The 15,609-nt window shown below is 48.9% G+C and overlaps 1 protein-coding gene across 6 annotated transcripts in view; it reads right to left on the bottom strand.

The window, feature by feature from the left end:
• The window catches only part of LOC144115535 (uncharacterized), a 102,203-nt gene that overhangs the window by 19,781 nt on the left and 66,813 nt on the right, over positions 1-15,609 (bottom strand). For all 6 annotated transcript variants that reach the window (XR_013311443.1, XR_013311446.1, XR_013311445.1 and 3 more), the window contains one exon: positions 1,918-2,081. The gene's annotated coding sequence lies outside the window, so the exon portion shown is untranslated. The remainder of the gene's footprint in view (positions 1-1,917; positions 2,082-15,609) is intronic.

Here is a 15,609-nt window from a genome sequence, read left to right as displayed (position 1 = left end):
CCAACAGTGCAACCAATGTGAGACGCTCTCGCGACGGTCCAGTCCATGAATTGAAATTTCAATCCGATGAATTGAAATTGGTCGAGTAGCGCGCCTTCTCCTGCGACGCGGATGTTGATGCGACCGTTTAGTGTGTCGAAGTCTGCACGCTATATCTTAATTTTTTTTGACCGAAATGAATATAAAACCTTTGCCGAGAATATTTCTGAAGGAGGGTGTGGAATTTCACAATTTAGCCTCCAATGAACCCGATTACCAACAGTAGAGCAAGGGAAAAAAAGATATGCTGTGAATCCTCGACTAGTGAAGACTCCATCTTCCAGTAACGCCACCCAACACCGTCCCACCTACCTTTGCCCTCCAGAATGCCTCCACTCACCAGGAACATGCACCAAAATGTCGATAACATGCATAAAAAAACACCACGTGAAAAAAAAATTAAGAGATCAAAGCCTACCGGCGTATTGCATTATTCAACGAGAGATGGTTGGCGTTAGCGGCCGAGAGTTCTGGAGCGGCAGGCCCATTTTGATGTTTCACAGGCAAATGCCCATTTTGGCGTCTTACGCTCAGGTGCATAATCGGCCTTCTTCCGCTTGTGGTCTTCGGTTTGATCGCGTTCCCGGCATACTTCACAGATTCCAATGCTCGCTTGCACGAAGCAAATAGTATAGTTCCTAGTGTTGTCTTATTCGCAGTCTAAACCGCCTAAGCCCTCCGTTGGCCCTGCGGGAAGGAGAGGCGCATAACTGGGTCCCTGGGTGAATGGACACGTCAGGTGCATGGTAGTGATGTCCACACAACACGTAACGCGTTACACGGCGGCCGTTGCGCCTACTAAACTGCTTCTATTAAATGACTTGTAAAAAGCTATTGTATATTTCGTTGCGAAGCAATCTGATGGCTGGTTGCGTAAATTGCGAAATTCAGATAGTATTAGCAAGCGTAAAGGTTGGAATTTTTCTTAAATTGGTACCATTTTTACCCCCCTTCATCTTATGTTCCAGCCGCCAAGCAACTGTAGGACTGCTGCCGCACTTCTTCTCACAACTTATAACCTCTAACAGGATGTGCACTCTAAGGTTGCATCAGAGAGAGGAACTCGTGCCTCGATCTGTGCAATTAATAAAGTGTGACGCATCTCTAGCGTGAACGGGCGACACAACTATCTCCGCGTATGCCTCATTACGTGGCGTGCTGTAAACGCTCTTTGCGGACAGCGTTCCCAGCACGTTCTTCCTGGGTTCAGCTAGTGGCGTGTTTGTGTGCATCGTCTGACCTGCCGGCTCCATGCAGCATCCGATAGGAGCTTCCAAGCGTTCGCGGCTCGGTGACTTGGTTGGTTTTAGGTTGGGATGACATGTTGTGCATTCTGCTCCCGTCTTAAGCGACCGGGCTTCCCTTCAGATTACGATAGATGCACGAAGCGCGAGGTTGGGTTCCGAGAAAGGGGTAGTCATGTAGTCGTGACAGACAGCCCACCTCACCCGAAAACGACAAAGTTAGAGCGCGGTGCGTGCAGGGCATGGTCACGTGATCACGGAACTGAGGCACGCACGCTGACGACGCGGTCTTGATGCGAACAGAGCTCTACATTCAGGTGAAAGCTACTGAGAAGACAACGCGTGTCTTTGTTGATAGAAATGTAAACCGGGTCGAGCGTGAACAGGACACAGAAGTAATGAAAGCGATCTGCGAGAAAAAAGCATATAGCTGTTAACGTTAACCTTTCTTGCGTTTGTGCCCGTGAGCACTAGTATAATTTTCGTGGTGATAAAATTCAGCTACTCAGGATCCGGATCTTTCACTGAGTGATAAATGCTTAAATCGGTGTCCGAGAGTGTATAGCGGATACACCAATCTTCAGGCTCGGCACAACAGTCAGGCACTGAGCCTGAAGTCACAGGTTTTCCTCACCTGAGAACTGCAGACGGCGTCGGCAGGAAGCAACTTGCAGAGAGAACGCAGTACTGAAGGAACTGACCACTATCGCCACAGCCGGTCCACCGAGGCCCATTATTGAAGCTTGTCGGCGTCCAGGCTCTCTGCCGGGCCCTGCACCGTACGCCTCAGGCACATATCTGCAAAAGGACGCCAGGAACTCTCGCCAGTCGGGTTCCAGCCGGCTCTCTTGCAGGGACCCGTTCATGGAACGTTCGAGCCTAGTCTCGAACAGCTGTGCGCGAGCTCTGCCCGTGCGGTATTTTTTCCTCTCTGTCGTCTCTCCAAAGAAACGTGCCGACAAGAACAGAGAATGTGTGGGAAATCCTAGATGTCATCGGGTGAATAATAAAAAAGACAGAGAAATTTTGCTTCTCTCGCGCACTTCAGTGGCCACAAAAAAAGCTTTCTTGATCTGGCGCACTCAGCATGTAAAGCAAGACTTGCTACGGGCAATGTTTGCATCGCTATCTGGAATGCTTCCATCTTACTTTCATCACCTGAATTGTTTATGCATTAATTCATTTCTTTAAATTTGTTGCCTCTCACCTTAGGCCATGCACTCACTTCATAAGTACATACACTTATTTGCTGCGAGTAACATGCAGACGACTATATATCCGAGCCGGCAAGAAGACACTCACTAAATTAGGCTACGGCTTAGTTTAAACATGCCGCGAGATATTCCCCGCAATTGACTGCTAGCGAAATTCTCCAAGTCAAGTTAACCGCAAATGTTTTTCTTTTTTAACAAAGAAAGTCTCGTTCACCGGCCAGTTCTCATTATTGCTCTGATCACAAAAGAGGTCAGCACGAGGAGAGATGTGCGAGTCGTTTCTAAGTTATTTTCTCGTAAAGGAGAAGGCTTGTCCACTTCAAAAAATTAAAAGTTGTATTCTAGTTTCTAAAATGGTAAATTTTAAGTATCGTTGCTTATACTACATCGTTTAAGTAGCACAAACTGGATGATTATAGTATTGCTGTTAAGAAAATCATTGAAAAAGAAGAGCGGACACACAAAAACATTACTTAGGTGTTACGCATTATCCAGCGCTTCATGCTTTACGTAATGCGCTAAATTGCAATAGTCAAAGTCACGCGCCCAGCGTAACATTCGCGTGAAATACGGTTTGCGTCAGAAACTAAATTGGACGTGAATTGAGCATCCGCCTCGTATGCGGGTCCTGCACGGTCGGATCACCATTGCCGCTGGTACTTCCGGTTTCCATTAGGCGCAAGCTTTGCTCCCGCCTGATACTCCGTTCCTCTGGGGTGAAATGCCTGGCAAATGGATCATTAATAGGGGTGTGCGAATAACCAAATCTTTCAAATAGACAACCGAAATTTTTTTTCGATTCGCTGAACAAATAAAATAGTTCACGTTCAAAATTATAGGAAACGAATGGAGACCGCCAGGGGGCGTCGAGGAGTACGGACGCGTTTCACGTCGGCTCCGCGAAATCAGTGATTTCATGGCGGATTTTTTCCTACGTTGACCGTAAATGTCCTTGAAACCTGTTTCCTAAGGTGCAAGGAACCCGAGGATACGACATTTGTGCCTGTAAGTGCATCTTTAAAGCCTATATCGTCACTCCAAGTTCGCCAACGCTACACGCTACGATAGGCCTACTTCGACCGAGAAGGCGGCGACCGGCGAGCTCCCGCCATCGCCGACCGCGCCCGGCTCCACGATGACGATGGAAGTGGCGGTGGTGGGAACCGACATCGACCCCAAAGAAACCGAAAAAGAAGAATGGATTATGCGACTGAAGAAGCGAGCGGAAAAATTGGAGAACAACGAACGCCACCTAGGACACCCACATGGTGCCGGAGACGCGGCGGCAGCGAACGCCGCCACTGTTGCGACGACCGACGGCAGCGACACGAGAGCCTACAGAGAGGCGGGACGGAAACTCGCTGAACGTTCAATAGCCTCAGACCTCCCGAGACTTCCAGCGACCGGATGGAAAGTAGTTCTGCGTCCCAAAGAAGGACTCACAATGCTGAAGAGCACCACCGAGATGAGAATAGCGGCGGCCATCAGGGAGAACGCCGGAATCAAGGACGAGGAGGCACTGAAGGACAGACTAGCTATAAACGCCAAGCAAGGAACCATTACCTACCACTCGCCTAGCTACGAAAACGCGAGGAAGGTGGAGAAACTTGAAACTGTCAAGATCGGAGACAAGGAACGCGGTGTGACCACCTACATGAACGCACCAGAGAGTTGCGGCAGGGGAGTCATCCATGGAATTGATGTGGAATACACACACAAGTATGTACTAGAAGGACTGAACATTAACGGATTCAACCCTCTAGTCATAGATGCACGAAGAATGGGGAAGACTAAATCTTTCCTAATCACCTTTGAAGAAGAGAAAGTACCACGCAAAGTAGTCTTGAGCGGAATCACTTTCAAGTGCTTTCTATACAAGAAACGCTATGAGGTCTGTTACAAGTGCGGAGGACTTGGCCACCGCTCGGACGTCTGCGACAGTGAGGTGACCAAGTGCCGCGGCTGTGGCATGACATCGCCCCCCGAGGGGCACCAATGTACACCGCAGTGCCAACTATGTGGCAAAGAACACTACACCGGGGACAAGAGGTGCAAAAATCTCTTTCGCACCCCTTATATTGTCAAGAAACGCCAATGGGAAGCCAAACAGGAGGCTGAAGAAGCGAAGCAAGAAGACCGAAGGAACAGCCGCTCCCGTGATAGATCCGGCAGCAGAACGAGGTTTCGGTCAGAGTCGTTCCCCCGGCTACAAACCGGACAGCAACAGCCACGCAAGGAGCAAGCTGCAAAGGTGAGCTGGCCAGCTAAAGTTTCCCAGGACTCCGAGACAGTTAAAGAATTAAAAGAACTTATTAAACAGCAGGCAGATCAGATTAAGACTTTAACTGATTATATTAAGAAGCAAGAAGAGCGGATCAAAATGCTAGAAACGACAGCTAAACAACCCGAGGAAAACAAACCGCAACAGGAAAAGGCAATGGCGCCTATGCAAGTGGAGCAGGATAGAGAGGTTGAGACAGAGAAGGTTGAAAAACCCCCTTCAAAAAAGAAACGTACCAAAGAGTCGGATCTTGAGACCAAATTCGAACAACTAAACGACAAACAACAACAGGACATGCAACTACTGAACGGAACACTAATGCAATTCATGAAACAAGTCACAGAAACGATCAGAGCAGAATTTGCAAAGCGAGACGCTGCTCTCACGGCGGAATTTGAGAAAAGGGACCAATGGATATACGCGGAATTCCAAGCAACCAAAAATGCCTTGGCCAAAGAACAATAATACTATCTGGCAGTGGAACTGTAGGGGCTTTCTGCGTAAACGGGCCGTTTTACAATCGTTCCTTGCAAACGGAGACAAACCCGAAATTATAGCTTTACAAGAGTGCGGGAAAAACGCGAAGCTGCCCGGTTACAAATCGTACCCGGGCCGAGGGGACAACACGCAGGTTGCCACCCTTGTCAAACGCAACGTTACCGCGCTGCAGCACGAGACAGGGCACGTCCAATTAGATCACACTCTAATCGAAATGATACCGCGTAAGCGGAGAGAGAAAAGCCTATTCGTCTTAAACGTATACAGCTCTCCGAAACAGAGAAAGGATTGCGGCTTCGACAGGCTATTCGCAAAAACGAAACAGATAGCGGGCAAAAACCCTATCGTCATTGTCGGGGACTTTAACGCTCATCATCCCGCATGGGGATACAAATATACGCAAATCAAGGGCAGAGAACTCTGGGACAGCATTCTCCACAATGAGCTCATCTTGATCACTGACCCCATCAAACCAACAAGACAGGGCAATAGCGTGAGTAGGGACACTACACCTGACTTAACACTCACCGGAGGCCAAATCACGGCAAGGTGGTGTAACACGGGGGAGGACCTAGGAAGCGACCACAAAATTATTGAGATTGTGGTAGAAGACGGACCGCCCACACCGAGACCCAAAAAGGTCGCAGCGGTAAATTGGGATCTATTCAGGGCGAACCTTCCTACCCGAGACGCAATCAGGGACATAGAATCTTGGGGCACAGACCTTCTCGCAGCAGTTAAAGAAGCCACCGAAGAAGTGGAAGCAGACGAAACGCAAGAGGAGGTAGACAGGCGTATGATAGGCCTGTGGCGCAAGAAAAGGGAGCTAGAAGAAAACCTTGCTCAGAACAAGGGGAACAGAAACATACGTAAGCTCCTAGCCAAACAGAATAGAGATATCGAGGAGCACGCGCTGAACTTAACCAGACAAAACTGGGGTAGTATCTGCGAGCAGATGGACCGCAGAATCAGCAAAGCCAACACGTGGAAAATGCTCAGACATCTCTTAGACCCGGACAAGACAAAGTATGAGGCACGACAACAACTACAGAAACTCGTATATAAATACGAAGGCACTAGCGATCAACTAATCTCTGAAGTGAGGGACAGGTACTTGAGGTGCACACCACCCACACCCCTCCCTGAGTACAAGGGCGCAGAGAATCCTCTTCTAGATGGGCCCATCACCATCGGAGAGGTTAGGGCGGAGTTGAACAGACTCAGAACTAAAACTGCGGCAGGTCCAGACAGAATCAGCAATCGCATGCTGAGGAATTTGGATGATGCATCAATTAGAAACCTAACAGCGTACATGCAGGAATGTTGGGACAAGGGCCGAATACCACCTCCGTGGAAAGAGGCCAACCTAGTCCTTATTCCAAACCCAGGTAAGAAACTAAGTCTCGACAACCTGAGGCCCATTTCGCTTACCTCATGTGTAGGTAAGCTAATGGAGCACGTTATTCAAACGAGGCTAAACAGATTCCTAGAAGAACAAAAGCTTTACCCCGACACAATGATCGGATTCAGGACACATCTTTCTGCATGCGATGTTATGCTTCAACTTAAAGAACAAGTGCTAGACAACGAAACAGCTGACATCCCCAGGATTCTGGACCATGCGCCTCGAAAAACCGGTCGCGCCATCTCGCGACAGCCGGCGGCGCGGCGGCGCGTAACTCAATGGCGACGAAAAATAAAAATTGATATTTCGTCGCGCATAACAGTTAGAAATTAGCTCTCTCGCCTAGATGTTAAATGCATCTTAAAGTTTCATTTAGTCGAGTTTCATCGATGTAGCTTACATATTGCGTTTGCCATGAGCAATGATCTATGACAGCATGGAGCCTATGGCGAGGTCCTGAAAAATACCCCACTTGACTTCAATTTATCGCTCACTACAGCCCTATTTTAAAATATATCGACAAGCTCTAGCAGGTTGACGTAGGGTAATGTCCTACCTTTAAGGAAGTATAAGGTATTTTACATTTCAATGGCGTAAAAGTCTACCTGCACTATTTCACTATTGATCATGCATCATCAGCTTTTTCATGAAACGTGTGGCGCCCTCTCTCGGTGCGTTGGAAAGGCACACGTCCCTGCTCGCCGCCGGGCTCGAGTAGCGGAGGCGGCTCGATACCGGCCGTGCCCTGCTAGTGTCCCTGCTTTGGTAGGTTGCTTTGGGAGGTTGAGCCTGCCGTACGAATGCGCAGTTTTATCAAAAGTGCCCCCATCGGAGGAAGGCTATGGCCATGGGCTGCTACATAAAATGCTACAAGAAAGCGTGTGCCTTCTATGAGGTATATAGAGGAAATTATAAGAAGACTCTATTGCTTGACAGGTACATTTTTCATTAAGCGCGTACAGTGACCACACCGGCATAGGTGATAGTGGAATTGCGTACGCAATAACAGTGCAAAGCAATGAAGCTTCTAGGTACTTTCGTTCAAGCAGTGAAATTTGTAATTGCCGGACGCTCATACTTAGAGCTCACACACCGATACTTGTATATGGTTCTTGCACTGTGCATTCAAAATTGTAAAATCGTGTCTTAATGTCTACATTTCAACACTCATGTTATTAGCCTCAATAGCAGAAAGCTCTTCCAATCTTTTGTCGATGTGGTGCAAGTGCAGCAAGGATGCGTTGAAGTGAATGTTGCATGTGTTGCACATAAGAGGCGGCAAACCTGATGCTGCGTTTTATGCCAGTAGGTTATTTGTCCAATGTAACAATTAGTAGTGTGGTAGTTCACATTTTTGTCTAGGTTGGTAAAGTGCTTCTCACGATTCGATCGTTCGCCGTCGAGAAGGGGTTTACCATTGCTGTAATCGATGCTAGTTTCGGCAATTCTGTCAAAGATGTACGTGAAGGATGAACCACTAACGAAGTCTTCATAGAGTGGCATGCTGGGAACTATTCTGAAGAGTGTGCCATCAGTTCGGCAAGCCAGTAACTACGCCGTTACCCAGAGCAGCAATCAAGAGTCAAACTCTAGTTAAATGTTCTTGATTGTAATTTAAATCTGCTAAGAAATGAACAGAAGTTATTGTCGGATAACACGATGTTTAAAAGATTACTGGTTTTCTCCAGTACGGTGACTCGGCGCTCCACCCAACCCGTTTGTGCAATGCGCCGCTAGCGCGATTCATTAGCGACAAGACGCTACATGCTCGCGGCCCTGAATATGCAGTGAATTTACCGTGTTGCGAATATGTGCAACAATACCCATAAGCACTTTCGCACGAGTGGCGCGAACATATTTTTTTTTTTGCATAAATTCCAACCTACCCTCGTTTTTTTTTCTCCCGCTCTCCTATCTACTTTTCGCTATCCTCTCTTTGCTTTTAATTCCACCGGTTGCAGTTCCAGTGCTTGAGGGATTAGATAGCAATCGCTGGGCCGGCAACATTTTTAGCTTCCTTTTTGTATTCTCGTCAGTTGTTGCCTCTGAAGCTGTTGCCAAACTACTACTTCTTGGATGTGTGACTCCCGGGGAGTTAGCGCGGCTTTTTAAGCGCACAAACCGCGGGAGTCAGAAGAGGGAGCCGTTTCCACGGAACGATCCAGCGACTTTTAAATGTGCCATGCATCTCCATGTTCCTGGTGCTGGCTCCCTTCCCCTGTCGAGCGGACGGAGAGAATTTCAAGCCGTGGAGAGAAGGGGTTGGGGGGGCGATGAAAGAACAACTTAAACCGCGAGGAAAAGTTCGGGGAACCTGAAATAGCTTCAAGCCATGAAGAAAAGAGCCACCGAGAGCCCGGCGATCCTTCCATTGTTATAAACCGGACCCCCCTTCCAACGCGTACACGAGTGCCCGCGCGCTGATGCCGACATCTAGCACGGACGCCTCACCTAGGCTTGCTGGCGTCTCCTGCAGTGCGCATGCGCAGACCGGTTTCGGCTTACGCTAAGAGCGCGGACGCTGAGCGCGTACGCCCAGGAAGGGCCATTCGAGTTGGCGCCTCTAGGCCTTTTTTGGGGTGGGATGACTGTCTTTGAAGTGGCACAGGAGGCCTCCGATAATGATGTCCGGCTTGTGTGTAGTTTGCATCCCTTCCTTTCTGAGAACACTGGCCAAGGTTTCGCAGAAACCCTTTACGTACTAACTGCATACGCGTTTTTGCCACCAGCGTGTCCTTAGCATAAGCATATCGAGTTGTTTTCGTTGCATCCTTTTCAGTTTTAGATGATACATCGAGTGAAGAATCTTGGGTATCCATTGCCTAGAAATGTTTTCTTTTGCTGATGATGAGTTTTAATGGCGCATTGGTAACCTCGCACCAAGCGCAATGGGTTGAAGTGTTTTCTTCAACACAATGTTAGGTGGAAGACCATTTTCCGAGCACTTCAACTCAAAGAAACCAAGCGCCAGGCTTCGAGAAAATTTCTACCCATTGGAAATCAGTGGGTACACGGCGACACTGCGGAACGAATCACACACCGTCCTCGAGCCGCATGCTCAAAGCGATGTGTCATTGCTGTTGTCGCTGATTTTAAAACAAATATGCAAGAATTGGGAATCGTCTTAACCAAAACTTGCTTGAATTCCACCCTACCCTTAGGGCACAATTTTCAGCACTGTTCCTCCCAAAAAGGCTACCGGAACAAGACGCACAACACGCAGCATCAAACGGATGAAGAACGTGGAGAGGCGGTAACGGAAAGGGCCAAGGATGATTTGAGCAGGTGCATAGGTACGGAGAAATTCTTTTTCAAGAGCTACACGGGCAGCCGGTAGTAGGGTGGTAAGAGGGAGGAAGAAAAGGACAGTGGGGAGGGGTCTCCTGCTGTGCCTTTGCCTGCCTTTCTTGTTTTTTCTCCTTTTACTTTTCCTCGAATCGTGGAGCGCAGTCCATGGTTGCTTTTTGGATGCGCTATGTTTATGTTCCCTATGGTGCGAAGCACGAGCTGCACGACATAGTCGGCGCCTCTGCGAAAACGGCCCGGAAAGGTCATGGACGCACTCTTGCCTCCAAGCTGTCACAAAAAAAAAACTTACAACCGCTAATGTGTCAGTCCTGGCAAAGGGTTTCTCCACACGCAGACAAAAGCTCCCAAAAAAGACATCAGAATTTCTGCAGAAGATTCTTTACTGCCTTCCGCCAAACTAAGGAATTCCACCAGCCTTGTTAAAAGCACAGCGCATGGCACAGGTAGACAGTGCCACCAAAATCAATTTCGGACGAGTTAGCGTGGTTACGCCAGTTGCAACTAGGAGTGCTAGCACTTCGGTTTTCAGTGCTGTTTCAGTGTTCGGTTCCGTTGCGCATAGATGCAGCTGATGAAGACGACGATATCCAAAATACAGCGCAAGAGACTGGTATTTTATGACGCAGAATTTTCGGCTGCGGCGGTGTGGCAGTCGACGGCGGCAAAAAAGCGCTCCGCTGCCGCCGACGCCGGCGAATCGCCCGGAAAAACGCTCCATGCGGGCCACGCTTAACGCAGTAACCAGCAAAACGTATGCGTTCTCGCCGCCTCGGGTTCGAAACTCACTCGCGGCCGTAAACATTTTCGATTATTTTATTTCAGGTCAAGTAAATTTCAGACATACAAAGAGGCCACGTCGAAATCCAAAATTGAAGCCTCAGTGCTTCAATGAAAAATGCGACCCCGTTAGCCCGCTGTTCTACCAGCTTGTGGAGGCAACGGTTGGTACCAATGCGGCCACTCGATGGAACCGCATCACCCAGTGGCCGTGGCTCTCATCTGCTCACTCACTGAAAAAGGCAGCGCGTTGGAAATGTTTTCCTTAAGCCCCAACTCGATGGGCACATCCTAGGCGTACGGCAGAGCGCCTAAGCGCCCAGCCCCGCGCCGCGACGAGCGTCGAAAAAAGGCATCTACCTCCATGCTCTTTAGTGCTGGCGCGTTCCCCCACGAGCCGACTGAAATAATTTCAAGCGTGAAGAAAGGGGATTTGGGGGTAGCTGAAAGGACCACTTAAACCGCGAAGGAAAGTTCCAGGAAACTGAAAGGGCTTCAAGCCATGAAGAAAACAGTCCCCGAGAGCCCCCGCGGTTTTCCTAATGTAAACCGGACCCCGCTTCGGATGCGCGCGCAGGCGCCCGCGCTCAGGCACGGATATCTGACATGTACAGATATCTATGCAGCGCATGCGCAGACACGATCCAGCGTACGCCCGTGCGCGTAGGCGCTCCGCCGGTACGCGTAGGATGTGTCCATCGAGGTGGGGCTTTAGATCCTTTACTTCGTTCCTTGTCATGCAACGTGAGTGCACTGTGTTGTTATGGCCTGTGTACTGTACGAAATAAAACCAACCATTGTGAACGCGCGAGACATTTCCGCGACCACATAATTGGTTAAAGCTTCAAAAACCACGTGTTTTCGTCTTGTGTGGCAAGAAACGAATAGAATGCAACAAACTGTCCATTTCTCCAGAGATTTTCTGGCGACGAAAAGCGTCGAGCACGGTGCATTGAGTCTCCAATGCCACCATATCAAAATTTAAAAAAAACGCGAAGTAGAGCACAAAAATCACGAGACACGGTTACCACCGCAGAACGCCAGATATCTCATTCTTTATTGCCATTTATTTTCATATTGCTTTGAGTACGCATGGCGTCACTATTCTTTTACTCGTGATGTCACTATGCTCGTAAACCTCTCAGCGGGGAAGCGTGAGCGCGTGCACTGAAAATGCGGACAACTCTTTTTTATGGAGGAAAAACGCTAAGGCGCCCGTGTGCTGCGCGATGTCAGCGCACGTTAAAGATCCCCAGGTGGTCGAAATTATTCCGGAGCCCTCCACTACGGCACCTCTTTCTTCCTTTCTTCTTTCACTTCCTCCTTTACCCCTTCCCTTAGGGCGCGGTTAGGTGTCCGCCGATATGCGAGACAGATACTGCGCCATTTCCTTTCCCGAAACACCAACCAACCAACTCCTTTTCAAAGACAGCTGGTTCACATGATCTTTGCCTCGCGTCACTGCACCCTAGGCGAACCAAACACAAAGAACTATTGACAGGGTACTTTTGACGTGCAGCATTCATTTTCTCAGAAGTGAATGGACAACTTGCAGAATTGCTGGCTTAAAGGAAGGTTTCTTCCAACAACCCACGTTAGCAAACCGCGTTTTCACTTCCTGCTCTGCTGACTAACGGGGTTAGAATGAGGAGAGATGAGTCAGTCGTCCTCCACTGTATTCTGTTTCGAAAAGGTGAGGGGGGCTGCCTCCTATCCTGCGGGAACATGAAGCCCCGACGGTCGCCACCAGCTGTAAAAAAGAAGTTGTCGAAAGGTTACAATGATGTTTTCGATCGTTTCAGCGACGGTGGGGGCGCAAAAAGCGGGCTCTTCCTGAAGCGGCGAGCCGGTGATCACTCTGCGCGGCGCGTGCACTCGCAGTGGTTTGGAGCCTAAGATACGCGTCAAAAATGAGCATATTCTGTTATTCTACAATTTGCGAACAGTCCAAATAGCAAACATGTTGTTTCTGCCAACATGTAATGTGTTCAAAAAGCAGTGATTAAGTTCATTCTGCAGGTTGGTAACGAGTTTCAGCCTAATGACCCGTCTGTTAACCAGCAACATACTCGTTGCTGATTAACACCATGTCGTCAACACCACCACGACACCATATCGTCAACGCATTCCTGTTCGGAGTTTTGTTCATGCTGCCAACATAGCCTATTACAGCTGCATGAAAGCAGTGCAGTGCTTGAACACTTAGCTATAGTATGGTGTATATGGTAATATTTTAAGGTGGGCGTTAGCAGCAAACACATTTTTCATCGAGCTTCAGTCCGTTCTGGTCTAGATTAAACACGGCTTTCTGGCCACGACGTGACTGCTAAAGAGCGACATGAATGGCAAGAACTTCACAATGTACATATATTTCTCGGATATAATGCGTAAAGTGGTTGTATAATTGTGAACGCTTCTTGGCAACCGTCGTCTGCTCACTCGATCACAGCGTTTTAACCCGCCAGTCAAAAACACATTTTCAGCGCTAACTTCTACTGTACTATAAAGCTCGAATGACCCCCTGGCTGCCGCTTCAAACAACAGCTACGTTGCCTCTTCTTTTACCGCATATATGCGACCAACGTACGCTGCAGATGGACTATATATAGTCGGAAATTAGTCTGCAGTAAAGCTACGCGCACATTCAGGGCCACCGAACCGAATTCCTCCGCGAGAAAATGTAGACCACTTGTAAAACTTTTCTGTTTACCTAAACAAGCAGTCAATCAACGTCGAAATTGTAGGCTCAAGGATTTTGATGTTTCTGGCTGTTTGATGCAGTCCAACATTAAAAAGCTGATTTTGATCACTGCTGTAATATTACGCTGCGGAATGGCCATTGTTACCAACTCCTGATTTTTTTTTTCAATGGTATCCTTATAAGGCCAGCACACAATAAATACACATACCGCATTTACGCGGGTAAGGGCCGCACTCGTGTAGGCACGAAACATAGCGTTAGACTGTCTGGGTCATTAAAGTAGTTTATTTACGCTTTCGGATAAGTGCCGAAAGAAAAAGAAAGTGAACGCGCAAAATAATTACGCTTCAAAGTGTTCATCGCACTTCACCATGCTAAGTTCGCAAGTTTCAACGACGCGGTTTTTGCGCGCGCGGCACTTGCGAACTAGCGATTCCATGCGAATATCGATAAAGATTTATTTCTATCCTGTAAAGCAGCCAAACTCAAGCATAGGAGCGTATTAATGACCAAGAATCATTTACTGCTGCTTATCTAGACTCTACGTTGTGACACCTTTGGTGTGATTTTTAAAGAAGCCGGTTTGCTTCCATAAAGACTCACGCTATGGCATCGGCGCCATCACCGCCTCGTCCGCAGTACCGTACTACCGCCGCGCCACCTCTAAGAGCTAGAATGACCGAATTCTCTTGACGAGTACCTATCTCGACCCGCTCCTCACATCCTTTCAACGTCTACTCTCTCATACAGATAAAGGAACCTCTTCAAACTCATTTTTCGTACAAGAATGCGAGATTGCCGTCTGTAAACGAGGGTTTTTGGCTGGCAAACTGTAGAGGACGCTCGATATTCTGCAAGTGTGCTCCAAGGGCCGTTTTTGGGTGCACGCGCCCAAAGTCGGCGCTCTTAACATACGACAGAACCGGTCTACGTATGCCCACTGCTGGAGACGCCGTCCAAATACATCGGTGCCAGCTCACGGGCGCTCGAGCACGTGTTGGAGGAGGAGGAGGAGGAAAACTTTTATTTCTATTTACAGTGAGAGGTTGATGGGGCGAGCCGGAAGGGCCCGTCCCTTACAAACACTAGGAGGGAGCCCTAGTCCGGGATCCCTGTAGCTTCCGCAGCGGCTCGGGCTCTAGCTACCAATGCCTGTTGGGCATGGAGTTCGGAGCAGCCGCGCAGGGCAGCTTCCCAGGCCTCTCGAGTGGGGTGGAGGTGGGGTGGGTAGGCAGGATTGGAAGGGCATGCCCACACCATGTGGTAGGTGTCCGAAAACTCCTCCTCACAGTGTGGGCACGCGCCCGAGAAAGAAGAATTGAAGTGCTTAAGTACTGCCGGGCACAGTACAGTATTGGTATAGAGGCGGAGAAGCCAGCGCTCCTCCACCCTGGTGAGGCCTTTACAGGGAGGGGGATAGAGACCATGAAAATTTTAATAAAGAGAGGTGATCTCTTTAAAGGTGATGGCCGGATTGAAATTGAATTCCGGATCAGGCTGCGGATGAGGCGACGCCCGTACATGGTGTCTGCGAAAATGTTTTGTTGTTCCAGGAAAGCCGACAATCTGTCGCGGACCATAGTCTCCATCAGCTTCCCCCCACACGAAGTGAGGGAGATGGGCCGGAGGTTGTCGGTGTTAATGGCTTTACCTGGCTTGGGAATGAAAGTTACTAGTGCCGTTTTCCAATCTATGGGGAGAGGTGTGCCTCCAATCCAGATAGTGTTGAAGTAATCGAGGAGAGTTTCGTAGGCGGGATCTGGGAGGTTGGCAATAAGCTTTACCGTCACCTTGTCCCGGCCTGGCGCTGTACCTCGCTTCATTTTAGCCAGGGCCGCTTTTAGGTCATGGAGCTGGAACGGTTGATCCAAATCCGCGTTCTCGGAACCTGCATACGAGTACGCCTGACCACGGGGATCCTGGTGTATACTCAAATATTGGTCGCGGAGCGCATCGGCCAGTTTGGCCGTGTCTCCAGTGAAGTTATGTATAGCCCTTTGAAGCTGTTTTTGTGTCTCAGTACGGGTTTGTGCCGGATCAATAAGAGCGCGGAAGAGGCGCCACGTACTCCGACTCGACATTTGCCGAGCTGCAGTGTTGCATCGGTGCACCCAATTGGAGTCGGCGTGTTGGGCCGCGTA

This window comes from Amblyomma americanum, chromosome 1, assembly GCF_052857255.1.
Source record: "Amblyomma americanum isolate KBUSLIRL-KWMA chromosome 1, ASM5285725v1, whole genome shotgun sequence".
Classification (NCBI taxonomy): domain Eukaryota; kingdom Metazoa; phylum Arthropoda; class Arachnida; order Ixodida; family Ixodidae; genus Amblyomma; species Amblyomma americanum.
This window is presented reverse-complemented; position numbering and strand designations above follow the sequence as displayed.